General features: G+C 38.3%; 1 long non-coding RNA gene across 1 annotated transcript in view; it reads right to left on the bottom strand.

Moving 5' to 3' along the window:
* Positions 1–13,500: 13,500 nt before the first annotated feature.
* LOC115065226 overlaps positions 13,501–18,978 on the bottom strand; it is a 44,700-nt gene continuing 39,222 nt past the window's right edge. Inside the window, exon 3 of the long non-coding RNA XR_003845020.1 lies at positions 13,501–14,243. This is a non-coding gene — a long non-coding RNA (uncharacterized LOC115065226). The remainder of the gene's footprint in view (positions 14,244–18,978) is intronic.

The following is an 18,978-nucleotide window of genomic DNA, read 5'->3' as shown; positions in this document are numbered from 1 at the left end:
ATTATCCAAAGTGCTCTCAGGTGGTAAACAGAGGCAGTCTCTCTGGCTTACGAATGTCTGAGTTTTGAGCATTGCTGCCTTGAGTACATTACTTCTGGTGGTGACTGACAATCTTGTCCTTGCCTATCAGAGTCTGAAGACAGTATCTCTGATGGCTTCCCTTGAACCCATTCTCCTTTTTTTTTTTTCTCTGACAGGGAGTCCTTTAATGGTCCAGACTGTTATTTGTGGAACATCACAAAGAGCTTCCACTGTTGATACTAGCACTTCAAATGCAGTTGTCTGTACGTCTCTTAATTCAACAGATGTTTTGCATCAAGTACTATGCCTAGTGAAGGAGATGCTCAGGAGGACAATGCTGTGCATGTTGCTGAAGAACTTACCCAAATTCAATTACCAGTTGTAAAACTGCCAATGTGAAGGCCCTAATCTTCATAGAAATACAGGAAAGATAAACAAAAAATTATTATCCATTTGTGAGCTAAAAATCAGAGGAGGTTTCTTTCTACTTGGTAATTTGCTAAACCTAAAACTGACCTAAACTATGAAGTCTATTGATTTAAACATGTATATGTATATGCATATGTATACATGTGCATATGTATATGTATATGATGTATGTATGTATCAGGGTTGTATATTTAAGAGTATGTAAAACCATCTATGAAGCCTAAATCTAGCAGTATAATCTGGGAATGATGGATGTATGCTAGTGCTTATATTTGGAGAGAAAGGGGGAATGGAGTTAAAGAGGAATACATGGATCTTCAAGGGTATTCCCTATGTGTTTCTCCTTAAATAAGATAGAAGATATATAGGGTGTGCCTATTACATAATTTATAATTCTTTTATAATCCTAAAATATTTCAACATAATCCCTCTGTAAGAAATGGTTCACAACCAGAGTATTGTCATCAACGACACTGACAAGGACCCTCTGGTCCTTAGTGAGCAACTATGGACTCATGTTTTGTGAATAATGTTAACAGGACCAACTGTGGTCTCCAGCCTGATGAACGGAAGGCATTGGTAATAAAAACAGAAAGTGGCTGGAGGTGACCAAGAGTATAAGGAAGAGGTGCAGAGAGAGGAACATGACAAAAGCAACAGTAACTGCACATCAAGGTAGGATGTGAATAACTATGCAGAGACATAGTGGCATCCCTGTCCTGTCCACCTATGGGCTTAGAGGAAATAAAGAAAAGGCTCCTGGTGGTTTACTCTAGTGTGGAATAGCCACAAACATGAAAATATAGTTTCATAGTATTGTTCTTATGGATTGAATGCTTGGCTTAATGAATGAAGATTCTTTTTTTTTCTGATTCTTCTGTCGTTTTTTTTTTCAATTTTTATTAGGTATTTACTTCATTTACATTTTAAATGCTATCCCCAAAGTCCCCTATACCCTCCCCGCCCCCTGCTCCCCTACTCACCCACTCCCCCTTCTTGGCCCTGGTGTTCCCCTGTACTGGGGCATACAAAGTTTGCAAGACCAAGGGGCCTCTCTTCCCAATGATGGCTGACTAGATCATCTTCTGCTACATATGCAGCTAGAGACATGAGCTCTGGGGGTACTGGTTAGTTCATATTGTTGTTCCACCTATAGGGTTGCAGCCCCCTTCAGCTCCTTGGGTACTTTCTCTAGCTCCTTNATTGGGGGCCCTGTGTTCCATCCNATAGNTGACTGTGAGCATCCACTTCTGTGTTTGCTAGGCACTAGCATAGCCTCACAAGAGACAGCTATATCAGGGTCCTTTCAGCAAAATCTTGCTGAACATGAAACCCAAGAAGAAGGAAGACCAAAATGTGGACACTTCTCCCCTTCTTAGAATTCGGAACAAAACTCCCATGGAAGGGGCTACAGAGACAAAGTTTGGAGCTGAGATGAAAGGATGGACCATCCAAAAATTGCCCCACCCTGGGGTCCATCCCATAAATTAAGATTCTTAACCAAAGAGGATGTAAGTGGTGTATGGCCGGCTAATATTTTACTGCTGGCTGTTTTTTAAAAATACAAGGAAGTGTATAATGGAATGAATATGTGAGTACACTTCACAAAAAAGTAATCCACAATGGCCCCTACAGTCAGTTCCCTGTCACCGACTTATTTCATAGAACGTTTTCATGTTGTCAAGTTCCTACATCTATAGCTATCTAATGCTTGTAACCTGGCAAACTGTGAGTTCTCTCAAGATTGATATGCTTAGTTGAAAGAAAAAACAAAAATGAAAGAAATACAAGAAATAAATTTCAGAACAGTACTTGTTTGTGACACCAGCACTTCTTTATTATTATTATTATTATTATTATTATTATATATTTTCTTCATTTACATTTCAAATGCTATCCTGAAAGTCTCCTATACCCTCCCCCCACCCTGCTCCCCAACCCACTCACTCCAGCTTCCTGGCCCTGGCATTCCCCTGTACTGGGGCATATGATCTTCACAAGACCAAGGGGCCTCTCCTCCCATTGATGGCCAACTAAGCCATCCTCTGCTACATATGCAAGTAGAGACACAGTTCTTTGGGGGTACTGGTTAGTTCATATTTTTGATCCTCCTATAGGGCTGCCGACCCCTTTAGCTCCTTGGGTACTTTCTCTAGCTCCTTCTTTAGGGGCCCTGTGTTCCATTCAATAGATGACTGTGAACATCTACTTTTGTATTTACCAGGCATTGACATAACCTCACAAGGGACAGCTATATCAGGGTTCTTTCTGCAAAATCTTGCTGACATATGCAATAGTGTCTGGGATTGGTGGTTGTATATGGAATGGATCCCTTGGTGGACAGTCTCTGGTTGGTCCTTTCTTCAATCTCAGCTCTGAACTTTGTCTCTGTAACTCCTTCCATGGGTATTCTGTTCCCCATTCTAAGAAGGAACGAAGTATCCACATTTTGACACCGTCACTTCTTTACTGAGTTACTTCAGCATTTTTTTTTTTCACAGCAGACTACAATTTCCTCGGTGCGATGTACTATTCACAAGGAACCAGACAGATATGAAGGACATGTCTTCTAGCTAAATTATTAATATTTTCCTCATCACTCACTTAGATCTCCACCACAAGTACCATGTTAAATCTAGTACTGACTCATAACACATGGCAATACCTGTGGTGTAAATAACCTTACCCTAGGCAGTTTCAAGCAACCTCTGTGATGCCATGAAATGTAGGCTTGGGAAAAATGAGGAGTATCATATACTTTAAAAGTTCTCCATGCACAGGAAGTCACATAATATCCATAGCATAAGTAACAGTAAAATATAAGTGATGATTTTCTGTGCTTAATAGCTTAGCTTGACCCTGAATTATATGCTTATAAGTTTATATAACTTTATTTTTAATAATAGCTGAACTGTAGGAGCTGAAGGGGTTTACAACCTCACAGGAAGAACAACAATATCAACTAATCAGACCCCTAGACCTCCCAAGGACTAAACTACCAACCAAAGAGTACACAGGGGTTACCCATGGCTCCAGCTTGATGTGTAATAGAGGACTGCCTTATCTGGCATCACTGGGAAGGGAGCCCCTTGGTCCTATGGAGGCTTGATGACCTAGGAGGGGAACACTAGAGCACTGAGTCAGGAGTGGATGGGTGATTGGAGGAGCACCCTCATAGAGGCAGGGGGAGGGAAGAAAGGATGGGGGATTGTAGAGGGGAAACTGAGAAGGGTGATAACATTTGAAATGTAAATAAATAAAATAACCAATAAAAACTCAAAAAAATTAATAGCTGTCTAACTAAAAGCTCATGAGTTATAAGAGCACCATTTGTATCTAGGTCTTTGAAGTACAAGTGCTTCCACTAAGCCATACTGATCTTGCTCATAATGTTTCACAATGATGAATTAAGAGTGTACCGTGCTACACTACTCAATGTATAAAGTCTAAAGGAACATCTTTGATGCATGGACCATCTAACATGACTCAAAAAAGTTTTGACAATCACAAAGAGAAAAGATCCTTATGGGGACCATCTCATTCTATACATATTACCCAGATGAGACGTGTTTAAACATAATGAACTATAGGAAACTAAGCATTGACTCTGAGAATTAATAATTACAATGGGAGCTTTGGTAAAAATATAGAATGGATAGCACTTACCAGTGCTTCAACACATATGCTACTGATCAGAAGATATTAATAATTCAGTTTTTAATGACACTATACTACAATGTCTGAAACTGTGCCTGGACATTAATGACAAAGAAGACTAACACTCCCATGAGGACCATGTATTCTGAATCATATTTTATATAATTCTTGGATTAAATTAGGAAATATATTTCAAATGCATTATTAATCTCACAGGAAGTGAGAATATAAATTGAAAAGGGTAATATAAAGGGAATGGCTCAAACTTTTGTGAGGATTTTTAACATATATAGGTGTAAACTGTATTTCTGTATCAACATGAAAGCCAGGGGAGACAAAAAATAGAAACTGACTATAGTTAACGTGGTATAGTATCATTTGATGATGACAGGCCAAAAGATATATGCTGTAAAAATCCCTAAAGGGAACACGAAAGTAGCAACATAAGGAATTATAACTAATAACATCTACAAATAATGGGAAATGGGACCATAAAATAAAACCTAAAAAATCTCAAAATAATATGAGGAAAAATCAAAGAGAGATAGAACAAGTAAAAAAACAAATACTAAGATGTTTAATTGGTCTTTAATCATGTCAAAAATATTATTAAATAAAAATGAGCCTATACAACCAACTTGAGAAGGGAAAATTATCTATCATGTTGAAAGAAAATGGAAAATGCAACCTTAGATTACCCACAGGACATTCACTTTAAAGAGAAGAGTGAAAAAGGTGACATGATAGAAAAATCATACTCTGTTATCATTAACCTGAAAAGAGGAACTGTGTTATCACTATCAGGGTACATCTCCAGTCAAGAATCACCAGGTATAACGTTGATATCATAGAGGTCAGTTTATGCAGAGAATATATCAGTGATAAAAGTAAATGAGCCGATAAGAATTTCAAAATACTTAAGTCAAAAACAGTACTGCCCCAAAATGGGGATTTCACATTTTATTTGAATAGTTTTTTTAAAAACCCTATAGGAAAGTAGGAAAAATATGTTAATAGGTCTCTTTCTAAAAGGAAATACGCATATTTAGTAAGTTTGTTTGTTTGTTTGTTTTTACTATAAAAGAAGCAAGTAGGGCAGAAAGCAGATAGGTGAGCTTCAGATCTTTATTCTACACATTTACTTCAAATCCAAACTCTAATGCCCTGTCCCCAGTCTATCAGTCTGTAGCCAGCTGCCTGTTGTGGTCTGTGGGATAAAAATGGTGTCCACTCGGGATTAGGGCCACTGGGCAAGGCTGGGCAGTGGGAAGTCTGACTGCACGCAACACCGCCCACTGCTGGGCTCAGGGTGTCTGGATGTGAGAAGCTTGGGTTGGTAAAGACCATCTGGGAACACTGAGAGGATTCCCACAGGAAATTAGATTTGAGGCTCATTAGGGGAAGACCTGCTCCCCTAATGGATGAAATGGACAATTTTCTAGACAGATACCATGCACCAAAGTTAAATCACAATCCGATTAATCGAAACAGTCCCATATCCCCTAAAGAAAGAGAAACAGTCATTAATAGTCTCAGAAAAAAAAAAGCCATGAACCAGATATGTTTAGTACAGAGTTCTGTCAGAGTTTCAAAGAGGACCTAATTCCAATACTCCTCAAACTATTCCAGAAAATAGAAACAGACGGTACTCTACACAATTAGTTCTATGAAGCTACAATTACTCTGATACATAAACCAAACAAAGACCCAGTGAAGAAAGAGAACTTCAGACTAATTTCCCTTATGAATATCCATGCAAAAATACTCAATAAAATTCTCAATATCCGAATCCAAGAACACATCAAAACAATCATCAATCATGATCAAGTAGGCTTCATTCCTGGGATGCAGTGATGGTTTAATATATGGTAATCCACCAACGTAATCCACTATATAAACATACTCAAAGACAAAAAACACATGATCATCTCATTAGATGCTGAGAAAGCATTTGACAAAATCCAACATCCGTTCATGATAAAAGCCTTGGAAAGATCAGAAACTCAAGGCCCATACCTAAGCATACTAAAAGCAATATACGGCACACCAGTATCCAACATCAAACTGAACAGAGAGAAACTTGAAGCAATCCAATCAAAATCAGGGACCAGACAAGGCTGCCCACTCTCTCCCTACCTATTCAATATAGTGCTTGAAGTCCTAGCCAGAGCAATTAATTAGACAAAAAAAGGAGATCAAAGGGATACAAATAGGAAAGGAAGGAGTCAAAATGTCACTCTTTTCAGATGATAAGATAGTATGCATAAGTGACCCCAAATATTCCACCAGAGAACTCCTAAACCTGACAAACAACTTCAATGAAGTAGCTGGATATAAAATTAACACAAACAAGTGAGTGGCCTTTCTCTACACAGAGGAAGAACAGGCTAAGAAAGAAATTAGGGAAACAACACCCTTCACAATAGTCACAAATAATATAAAATACTTTGGTGTGACTCTAACTAAGCAAGTGAAAGGTCTGTATGATAAGAACTTCAAATCTGTGAAGAAAGAAATTGAAGAAGATCTCAGAAGATTGAAAGAACACCCATGCTCATGGATTGGCAGGATTAATACAGTCAAAATGTCTATCTTGCCAAATCAATCTACAGATTCAATGCAATTCCCATCAGAATTCCAGCTCAATTCTTCACAGAGTTAGAAAGAACAATTTGCAAATTCATCTGAAATATCAAAAAAAAAACAAAAAACAACTATGATAGCAAAAACTATTCTCAAAAATAAAAGAACCTCTGGTGGAATCACTATGCCTAACCTCAAACTGTACTACAGAGCAACTGTGATAAAAACTGCATGATGCTGGTACAGTGACAGACAAGTAGATCAATGGAATAAAATTAAGACCCAGAAATGAACCCACACAACTATGGTCACTGAATTTTTAACAAAGGAGCTAAAAACCATCCAGTGGGAAAAAACAGCATTTTCAACAAATGGTGTTGGCTCAACCGGTGGTTAGCATGTATAAAAATGTGAATTGATCCATTCCTATCTTCTTGTACAAAGCTCAAGTCTAAGTGGATCAAAGAACTCCACATAAAACTACAGACACTGAAGTTTATAGAGGAGAAAGTGGGGAAGAGCCTCGAAGATATGGGCACAGGGGAAATTTTTCTGAACAGAACAAAAATGGCTTGTTCTGTAACATCGAGAATAGAAAAATGGGACCTCATAAAATTGCAAAGCTTCTGTAAGGTAAAAGACATTGACAATAATACAAAAAGGCAAACCAATAGATTGGGAAAAGATCTTTACCAATCCTAAATCCAATAGCAGTAATATCCAATATATATATAACTCAAGAAGTTGTACTCCAGAAAACCAAATAACCGTATTAAAAATGGGGTACAGAGCAAAACAAAGAATTCTCAACTGAGGAATACCCAGTGGCTGAGAAGCACGTAAAAAATTGTTCAACATCCTTAATCATCAGGGAAATGCAAAACAAAACAACCCTGAGATTCTATCTCACTCCAGTCAGAATGGCTAAGATTAAAAATTCAAGTGACAGCAGATGCTGGCAAGGTTGTGGAGAAAGAGGAACACTCCTCCATTGCTGGTGGGATTGCAAGCTTATACAACCACTCTGGAAATCAGTTTTGCAGTTCATCAGAAAACTGGACATAGTTCTACTGGAAGATCCAGCAGTACCACTCCTAGGTATATACCCAGAAGATGCTCCAACTTGTAAGAAGGACACATGTTCCACTGTGTTCATAGCAGCCTTATTTATAATAGCCAGAAGCTGGAAAGAAGCCAGATGTCNCTCAACAGAGGAATAGATACAGAAAATGTGGTTCATTTAAACAATGGAGTACTACACAGCTATTAATAATTAATTCATGAAATTCTTAGACAAATGCATGGATCTGGAGGATATCTTGCTAAGTTAGGTAACCCAGTCACAAAAGAACACACGTGATATGCACTCACTGATAAGTGGTTACTAGGCCAGAAGCTCAGAATACCCAAGATACAATTTGCAATTCACATGAAACTCAAGAAGAAAGAAGACCAATGTGTGGATACTTCAATCCTTCTTAGAAGGGGGAATAAAATAACCATGGGAGGAGTTACAGAGACAAAGTTGAGAGTAGAGACTGAAAGAATGATCATCCAGAAACTGCCCTACTTGGGGATCCACCACACAAATACCAAATCCAGACACTATTGCAGATGCCAACAAGAACTTGCTGACAGGAACCTGATATAGCTGTCTCCAGAGTGGCTCTGCCAGTGCCTGACAAATACAGAAGTGGATGTTCACAGTCATCCATTAGATGGAGCACAGGATCCCCAATGAAGGAGATAGAGAAAGTACCCCAGGAGCTAAAGGGCTTTGCAGCCCCCTAGGAGGAACAACAATATGAACTAACCAGTAACCCCAGAGCTCCCTGGGACTAAACCACCAATCAAGGAAAACTCACGGAGGGACTCCTGGGTCTAGCTACATATGTAGCTGAGGATGGCCTAATCGGTCATCACTGGATGAAGAGGCCCTTGGTCCTGTGAAGGTTCTATGCCCCAGTATAGGGGAATGCCTGGGCCAGGAAGCAAGAGTGGGTGGGTTGGGGAGCAAGGGGAGAAGGGAGAGAATAGGTGGTTTTTGGAGGGGAAACTAGGAAAGTGGATAACATTTGAAATGTAATAAAGAAAATATCTAATAAAAAAGTTTCAGACATTGAGGAAAAATTGAATATATCAGAAGATGGAAAGAGTGGCCATCCAACAAAAGAAGCAAACTACAATGCCACATCCATCAAAGTGCCAGCACAGGTATCCATTGATCCTAAAATGAAATTTCCAACTTCATATGGAAATACAAAGAAAACAAAAAAACAAAAAACAAAAAAATCCAAAAAAACAGGATAGCTATTTTTTAAAAAATCTTGAATAATAAAACATCTCCTTGAAGTATCACCATTCCCAACCTCAAATTGGACTACAGAGTTATGGTGATAAAAAAATGTCATGGTATTAGCACAAAAATGGACACATTGATCAATAAAATAAAATTGAAAACCCAGACATAAGTCCACATACTTACAGACACCTAATTTTTGATAAAGAAGTTATAAATTGTGGGGGTAAAGACAGCATCTCCAACAAATGGTACGCTAGAAATGGATGGCTACATGTAAAAGAATCTAGAGCATAAATATTTATTGCCCTACACAAAACTCAACTCAAAATGGATCAAAGACTTCAACATAAAATATATACACTGAATCTGAGAAAGGGAATATCTTTGAATTCATTGGTACAGAAAACAGAATACCATTAGTGTAGGAACTAAAATCAACGATTAATAAATGAACCTCATGGAACTGAAAAACGTCTGTATGGCAAGGACACCATCGTTAGGACAAATCAGCAGCCTACAGCATGGGAAGAGATTGTACCATGTCCACATTTAATATTGGGCTAATATCTAAAATATGCATAGAATGTAAAAAAAATCTAGATATTTAAAAGTGGGGTACAGATCTAAACAGAGATTCCCAAGAAAGGAAATTCATGTGACTGAAAATCTCTTAAGAAATGTTCAACATATTTAGTCATCAGGGAAAAAGACACATAAGAACTACTTTGAGATTTCATCTTAACACTCATTTGAATACTAAGATCAATAAAACAAATGATTACTCATGCTGGTGAGGATTTAGAGTAAGGCAATCACTTGTCTACTCCTGGTGGGAGTATAAACTCATACAGCCATGATGGAAATCAGTGTGTTGGTTCTCAAGAACATAGAAATTGATCTACCTAATGATCCGGATATATCACTCTTGGGCATATACCCAAGGGATGCTTCATCCAACCATGAGACCAGAGGAACACATAGTCAGGATTCCATTAAATGAAACTGCTGGAATGAGTCCTCCTCCAGTCTAACTAGTATCAGATTTGACAAGGAAACTTGGAGAGTCAAAGACTCACCAAGGGTATGCACGCACATGCACATGCCCGCACGGGAACACACACACACACACACACACACACACACACACATGCTCATTCATGAGCATGTATGCATGAGACCACAAAAGGAACAGTGAAAAAAAATCAGGTGCCTGGAAATCCAATGGGGTAAAAGAGCTCAGAAGAAATTCATACTACTGACACCTTGATCTTAAACTCCCAACTTCCAGAGTCACCAGGATATTAGTTTCTATTTAGTCTGAGGCATTTTTTAATAGCATCCCTAACAACAGAATACAATCCAGGCCTTCTGTGAATTACACATTTTACACCCAACCTTTATATAAGCTGAATCCCCAGGTCTTCCCTCCCTCCTCCCATGACCCAATGACTAACTCCATTCCAGGTCTTCCTTGCTAACTGCTCACTTCTAAGCCAGTCATGCACCATAAGTCGGATAATTGATCTGATTAGCTGTACATAGTATAATAATCCCCTGACCCCTAATGCATAAGGATATATTTCAGGCCCCTAGTGGGTACCTGAAACTACAAATACTACTGATATCTATATTTTTCATATATGTACAATTAAATAAAACTTAATCTGAAGAGCAAAAAATAAATAGATGTTGCATATCATTAAATCTGGAAAATACTGATCAATATTGCAATGAAATACCATTCTACACCCATACATTTGACTGGGTTTAGCATATATATGTAAAAGCTGAAGGAGCTGTTGCTAGGTGGGAATATACAAACAGTATCCACTGGAAAGAAATATATAATCATCTAGAAGTCTGACAAAACAAACAGTATGGTATGAATTAGTAATTCCCTACCACCATATGTCTACCAATATGGACCAGAGGAACACGTAGCCATGGTTGCAACTTCAAAAGATGGCTGAATGCAAAGTAGCAACAAAAGAAACTTTGGAAGCACTCCAAATATCCCTTGTCCAAACAATAAATAAAGGAAATATAGAATTTGTATACAATAGAAGACCACACCACACAGGACTAAGAATAAATGAACTTCATCTGGACAAGCCAACCTGCCTAAACAAAGCCCCCCAAATTACAGTAATATGATATATAGCAAATCTAAAATATATGAAGGATATATCTTCTCTGTATAAGATTAGTGGTAAGTAGCTACAGTTTCCTGTGGTAAAATCACAAAGAAATCACTTAACAAATGCAGATCTCATTTGAATGAATTCCTGAGCAGGAAAAAATTTTTATAGAACTGTGAAAATATGGTATTAGAACATGTTTTTATTTAATACACACATTATAACTTCAACTATAGTGAATCTAATGAAGCCCACTTTATACCACATTCCATTGGTCATAGCAGAAGTCTTTTGTTAAGCATTAACTTTGAGTCAACCTTATATTGATATCTTATTTTAATTCCATTATTTTATTCTTCATGGTAAGCTTCACAGTTATGAATAGTCTTCAAAGTAGGTATTATTGTTCCAAAGAGGAAAACAAGGACACATAGAGATTGAATGAGTTTCCCAAAATTGCACATCAGATATTAATGAGTAACACAATGTGATATGCCAACTGCCCATAGCAATACAAGCAGAGCAAACTCCTGGCTCTATTATTTATTACTTGGGTAAGGATGTAAAAATATAAAATCTTCCTTTGTGAATTAGTTTCATTCAGCATTTATACATTTAATAAGTATCATATATCCATTCTCTTGTAAGAAATTCACAAATGTATTTCTATTATACAAATATTGACTGTGGGAAGACAGAGTTGTTGTAAAATTGTGTGAAAAGATGAGGAAAAAAATCAAAAGTACATACCCAAGAATTGCTACTGTCATCAAGAATCAGGTGACTTACACAATAGAAAACATGTTAACATAGGGAGTTGTTGAAAGATGACTATCAGTGCTCACAGTAGTTGACACAGAGAAAAATGATTTGTTATTCTCATATAGTGCTTACAGTGCATATAGGAAGGAACTATTACAAACCCAAGCACCAGATGCAGTACTCTAGTATTCTGAGCCAGAAATATTTATTCTTTAGTCATTTGAAAGAAAATAAAAATGTCATTTGAATTACTATCTGTCTTAGTCAGGGTTTCTATTCCTGCACAAACATCATGACCAAGAAGCAAGTTGGGGAGGAAAGGGTATTTATTCAGCTTACACTTCCATACTGCTGTTGATCACCAAAGGATGCAGGACTGGAACTCAAGCAGGTCAGAAAGCAGGAGCTGATGCAGAGGCCATGGAGGGATGTTCTTTACTGGCTTGCCTCCCCTGGCTTGCTCAGCCTGCTCTCTTATAGAACCCAAGACTACCAGCCCAGAGATGGTCCCACCACAAGGGGCCCTCCCCCCTTGGTCACTAATTGAGAAAATGCCCTGCAGCTGGATCTCATGGAGGCATTTCCCCAACTGAAACTCCTTTCTCTGTGATAACTCCAGCCTGTGTCAAGTTGACACAAAATTAGCCAGTACACTATCCTAGTAAGAGATACAAGGGATTTCAACAAAAGAGTAAAGTGCTGAGTCTCTGAAATGGTAAATGCACTCACTGCGAAGCCTGAAGACATAAGTTCAATCCCCAGGACTCATGAAAGAAAAAAACTAACTCCTGTCCACACAGAGATGCAATGAGAATGCCCCTCATCGCCTCAGGCATTTAACACTTGGTCCTAGTTTGATGTCACTGTTTGGGAGGTGTAGGAGGTATCACATTTGGAGAAAGTATGTCACTGGAAATGAGCTCTGAGAGTTTAAAGACTCTTGACATTCTGAATTTGCTATCTGTGATCTGTGTGTATAGTGCTTGCATTTCATGACGTGAGCTCACTCTGCTGTCTGTTTTGGCAACCTCATGGACTCTACCTTCAGGAACTGTAAGTCCCCCAATATCCCTTCTTCTATAAGTTTTCTTGGTTATGGTGTTTTTATTATAGAGATAGAAAAATAACTAATAACATATGTGTGCAAACAATAAATTAATAAAATGTAATAAAAGTTTTATTTAAAAATTCTTGAATTAATTTATTTTTTACACTCCATATTTTATTCTGCCCCCATCCACCCTCCAACTGTTCTACATCCCATCCCTCCTCCCCATCCCTCTGTCTCCATGTGGATGCCCCCATCCCCCATCCCACCTGAACTCTAAACTCCATGAGGCCTCCAATCTCTTGAGGGATAGGTACATCATCTCTGAATGAACACAGACCAGGAAGTCCTCTGCTGTATATGTATTGGGAGCCTCATTTCAGCTGTTGTGTGCTGCCTGTTTGGTGGTCCAGTGTTTGAGAGATCTCGGTGGTCAAGATTAATTGAGACTGCTGGTCCTGCTACAGGATTGCCCTTCTCCTCAGCTTCTTTCAGCCTTCCCTAATTCAACAACAGGGGTCAGCTGCTTCTGTCCATTGGTTGGTTGCAAATATCTGCATCTGACTCTTTCAGTTGTTTGTTGGGTTTTTTGGAGGGCAGTCATTTAGCAACATCAATGATATTCAAGGCTACAATGTATTAGAGAAATTGCAGCTGTTCCACAGCTGGGTATGGATGAGCCTTTGTTCATTCTCTGGCTTATGAGACAAATGACTTCTCTGTGTTTATTGTGGCAGCACACTGACTGCTTTACAGATACTGTTGAGTTAGTCTCAAGTGGTCAAAACAACAGTGAACATGATGGCCTTCAATGTGTGCTGAAGCTATGAGCTCTCCTCTCCTACTCTAGGGTCAAGACAATGAGCAATCACTACATTTCCACACAACAGTTTGAGGTTTTTAGCTACTTTCTGTCACATGCTCTTTATACTATAGTGTATATGTAGGGAATGTTTTAAACATCAATACTTTCATATGCCTGTGGAACTAATTATGCACATTGTGGCTAGTACGGCAGATGCTATGAGGCCTTTGGCTTCCTAGCTTACAAGATATGATGATAGATGGCACCACGTTGCTGTTATCATTGCTACAATAACATCCTTTGAGAAATCACAGATCTGTGTACACATCTGTCCTAAGCACAAAGGAAATTATCTCAAGTAAAATACAAATGAGATGTAGTCATGTGTACATGTTCATCATCTATATCTTCTTCTTCCATCATTCAAAGGTGCCTTCACCAGACTGCTCTTTTCAAAAATACTTTTTTCTTCCCATAATTATGCCTTCCACTTGACACCTATGAGACAAAGAACACATAGGATCAGAGTTATTCTTTATGATATTTGCCTCCTTTGCTTTGAGATCAAGGCAAGGTCCACATTTTGCTGATTCATCTGTCTCCCCAGGAACAGGAATGATATATGTCAATACCATGTGCTGAGTGAGATGCTTACCACATGTCAAACTTCATACAAAATAGGAATGTTGATATTTACTGCTTTGTTGCTTCAAGAATGTGCAGAAGTTATCTTCATATTTGGAAGCTACTTACAATTTAGTTTAATGATGAAAATATGCCTAAGAATCCAATTAACTGCCACTATATGTTATTCACTTGAAAAAATGTTAAATCTTAAAAATAACATCTTTTAAGTATATTAGGCAAAACTATTTTGTGTGAAATTCTAAGGCAATGGTTATTAATTGTCACTAGACCTAAAAGCAAGACTTGGCAACCCAAACTGACCCAGAAGGACAAGTGTGTTCAGAGTCACAGGGTCAATCACAATACCACACAGAACATACTTCTTTATCATATTATAAGGGGATGGAAGGTTCTAGAAGGAATGTTTTCAAGAGCAAGTAAAAAAACTGAATTGATAAAGTATGTAATGTGTTTGAAAATATTGAGATGCAATCAGCATTTCTGTCAGGTACAGTGGAAATGAATTACTGGAAAGATTATACAAAAGGAAGCTAACAGTAACAGCAGAGAATTATCAACTCTCAGACAAAGCAAAATCTATTTTTAAAATATAACCATAGAGCACTGGCAACTCAGCATGCACAGTGAGGTAAAAATGAAGCAACAATTTAAACAAAATGTGTTCTTTAACCAAATTAGAAAAACAGAGATGTTGGCCTTACACACAAACTAACAAGCAAAAACTTAGCACATGTAATAAAAAGCTAATGCTGTACAATTGACTAAAAATTAAGTAATAGTTATAAATGTATTCCACTTTAGCAGTATAGAGCTAAACACTACTAAAGTATGTAGTGAAAACTTAAAATGCATAAGTCTTGAGCCACAAATAAAAAATAGACAGACATGGTCTAAAAGACCTTATCTTCTTGTTGAGCAGTAAAGAATTCTCACTGAACTTTGCAGTACTACATTACAAAGATCTAAAACAAAAGGTTAAATTTGAAAAAACATAATGATACCAACTAAACAAGACAAATTTGAGGCATAGGTATCAACTGATGAACACTGTTTGTAGTTCAGTACAGTATCACATTCCTGGCAGGAAAAGCAAAATGCACAAATGAGCTTCTAGGCTCCCAAACAACTGGAGCCTTACTAATATTTAGTCGCAGAGGCAATAAAGTGGCTTGCCAAAATGAAGCAGGTACCACAAACCTGAGCATAGCCAAGTATGATATCAATAGCACCTCTATGGGGAAACAACTTTCTAGATGAGAAAAGATTAAAGGAAAATATAAATGAAAGAAAAAATAACCTATGGCTTCTAAAAATATAAGAAAGGAATTTATCAAGCAAAGTTGGAAACAATGATTGTGAGAAAAACTATAATTTTGACATATAGTTCAGTTTGAACAAGGATAAACATAAAGAAATAATGTAAATGGAGGCCACTGGGGGCTCCAGAGTACTCTCCATGTCGCAGGACAGTGGGATCATCTCAGGATCATGGGTGAGTGGATCGCAACATCAGCTCCAAAGAGTTGAGGAGGGTCTTGTGCCAGCAGGAACAGGGAAAAAGGAACCCCGCCCGACCAGAGGCTAGGATCCATTCAGGTCGGGGCTACCACCACCATCTTCCTTCAGAACCCTCCAGAGGACACCAGGGGCTCTAGAGTACTCTCTGTGCCTCAGGACGTAGGGATCACCTGGGGATCAAGGGAGGCAGAGCAGAGACCCAGACCCCTGGACACCTTCCTTGCAAGAGGAGAGTCGGCCTGCAGGGAGGGCTCTGACCCCAGGACTCTGAAGGTGGATCAGAGCTCCAGACTTCAGGAAACCTGCCATGCAAGAGAAGAGCTTGCAGGCAGAAAGTGCTCTGACCATTGGGACTCAGATGACAGGTGGACTCCCAGGAATGCTCACATTGAATAACAGAATCACAGCAGGATCAAGCTCTAGCCAGAGACAGCTTGAACATTAACACCAGAGATTTCCAAATGACAAAAGTCAAACGTAAGAATCCTACGAACAGAAACCAAGAATATTGGGCATCATCAGAACCCAGTACTAACACCACAGCGAGTCCTGGATAACCCAACACACCGGAAAAGCAAGACGCAGATTTCAAATCATATCTCATGAGGGTGGTAGAAGATATTAAGAAGGGCATTAATAACTCACTTAAAGAAATGCTGGAGAATACTGCTAAAAAGGTAGAAGCCCTTAAAGAGAAAGCACAAAATCCGTCAATGAATTAAATGAGAACACTGCTAAACAGGTAGAAGTCCTTAAAGAACTACAGGCAAACACTGCTAAACAGGTAGAAGAAACACAATTATCCCTTAAAGATCTACAGGAAAACACAACCAAACAAGGGATTGAATTGAACAAAACCATCCAAAGTCTAAAAATGGAAGTAGAAACAATGAAGAAAACAGAAAGGGAGACAACTCTGGAGATAGATAGAAATCAGGAGCCATAGATGTGAGCTTCAGCAATAGAATGCAGGAGATAGAAGAGAGAATCTCAGCTGCAGAAGATTCCATAGAGAACATGGGCACAACAATCAAAGAAAATGCAAAATGCAAAAATATCCTAACTCAAAACATCCAGGAAATCCAGGACACAATGAGAAGGCCAAACCTACAGATCATAGGAGTAGATGAGAATGAAGATTTTCAACTTAAAGGGCCAGCAAACATCTTCAACAAAATTATAGAAGAAAACATCCCATACCTAAAGAAAGAGATGCCCATGAACATACAAGAAGCCTACAGAACTCCAAATCGACTGGACCAGAAAAGAAATTCCTTCGGACACATAATAATCAGCACAACAAATGCACTAAATAAAGACAGAATATTAAAAGCAGTAAAGGGAAAAGGTCAAGTAACATACAAAGGCAGGCCTATTAGAATTACTCCAGACTTCTCACCAGAGTCTATGAAAGCCAGAAGATCCTGGACAGATGTAATACAGACACTAAGAGAACACAAATGCCAACCCAGGCTACTATGCCCAGCAAAACTCTCAATTACCATAAATGGAGAAACCAAAGTATTCCATAACAAAACCAAATTCACACAATATCATTCCACAAATCCAGCCCTTATAAGGATAATAAAGGGAAAACACCAACATAAAGATGGAAACTACATCTAGAAAAAGCCAAAAAGTAATCCTTCAACAAAACTAAAAGAAGGCAGCCAAAGAGCAGAATCCCAACTTTAACAACAAAAATGACAGGAAGCAACAATTCATTTTATTTGATTTCTCTTAACATCAATGGACTCAATTCCCCANTAAAAAGACATAGACTAATAGACTGGCTATACTAACAGGACCCAATATTTTGCTGCTTACAGGTAACTCACCTCAGGGAAAAAGACAGAACCTACCTCAGAGTAAGAGTCTGGAAAATAAATTTCCAAGCAAATGGTTCAAAGAAACAAGCTGGAGTAGCCATTCTAAAATCGAATAAAATTGANTTCCAACCCACAGTTATCAAAAAAGACAAGGAGGGGCACTTGATACTCATCAAAGGTAAAGTCTACCAAGATGAACTCTCAGTTCTAAGTATCTATGCAGCAAATGCAAGGGGAGCCACATTCATGAAAGGAACTTTAGTAAAGGTCAAATCATACATTGCACTTCACACAATAATAGTGGGAGATTTCAACACCCCACTCTCACCAATAGACAAATCCGGGAAACAGAAACTAAACAGAGACATATAGACACTACCAGAAATTATGAAACAAATGGATTTAACAGATATCTACAGAATATTTTATCCTAAAACAAAAGGATATGCCTTCTTCTCAGCACTTCATGGTACCTCCTCCAAAACTGATCATATAATCAGTTACAAAACACACCTTAACAGATTCAAAAATACTGAAATTATCCCATGCATCGTATCAGATCACCACGGACTAAGGCTGATCCTCAATAACAGCATAAAAAATAGAAAGCCAACATTCAAGTGGAAACTGAACAACACTCTACTCAATGATACCTTGCTCAAGGAAGAAATAAAAAAATTAAAGACTTTTTAGAGTTTAATGAAAGTGAAACCACAACATACCCAAATCTATGGGACACAATGAAGGCAGTCCTGAGAGGAAAACTCATAGCTCTGAGTGCTGCCAAAAAGAAACAAGAGAGAGCATATACTAGCAGTCTGACAGTACACCTAGAAGCTCTAGAACGAAAGGAAGCAAATTCACCCAAGAGGAGTAGATGGCAGGAAATAATCAAACTCACGGCTGAAATCAACCAACTGGAAACAAAAAGAACTTTTCAAAGAATCAATCAAACCGGAGCTGGTTCTTTGAGAATATCAACAAGATAGATAAACCCTTAGCCAGACTAACAAGAGGGTACAGGGAGAGTATCCTAACTGACAAAATCAGAAATGAAAAAGGAGACATAACAAGAGATCCTGAGGAAATCCAAAACATCATCAGATCCTAAAACTGGAAAACCTGGATGAAATGGACAACTTCCTAGACAGATACCAGGTACCAAAGTTAAATCAGGATCAGATTAACAATCTTAACAGTCCCATTTCCCCTAAGGAAATAGAAGCAGTCATTAATAG

This window comes from Mus pahari, chromosome 13 (assembly GCF_900095145.1).
Source record: "Mus pahari chromosome 13, PAHARI_EIJ_v1.1, whole genome shotgun sequence".
NCBI classification, from domain to species: domain Eukaryota; kingdom Metazoa; phylum Chordata; class Mammalia; order Rodentia; family Muridae; genus Mus; species Mus pahari.
Note: the sequence above shows the minus strand (reverse complement) of the source record. Positions and strands in the feature narration are given on the sequence as shown.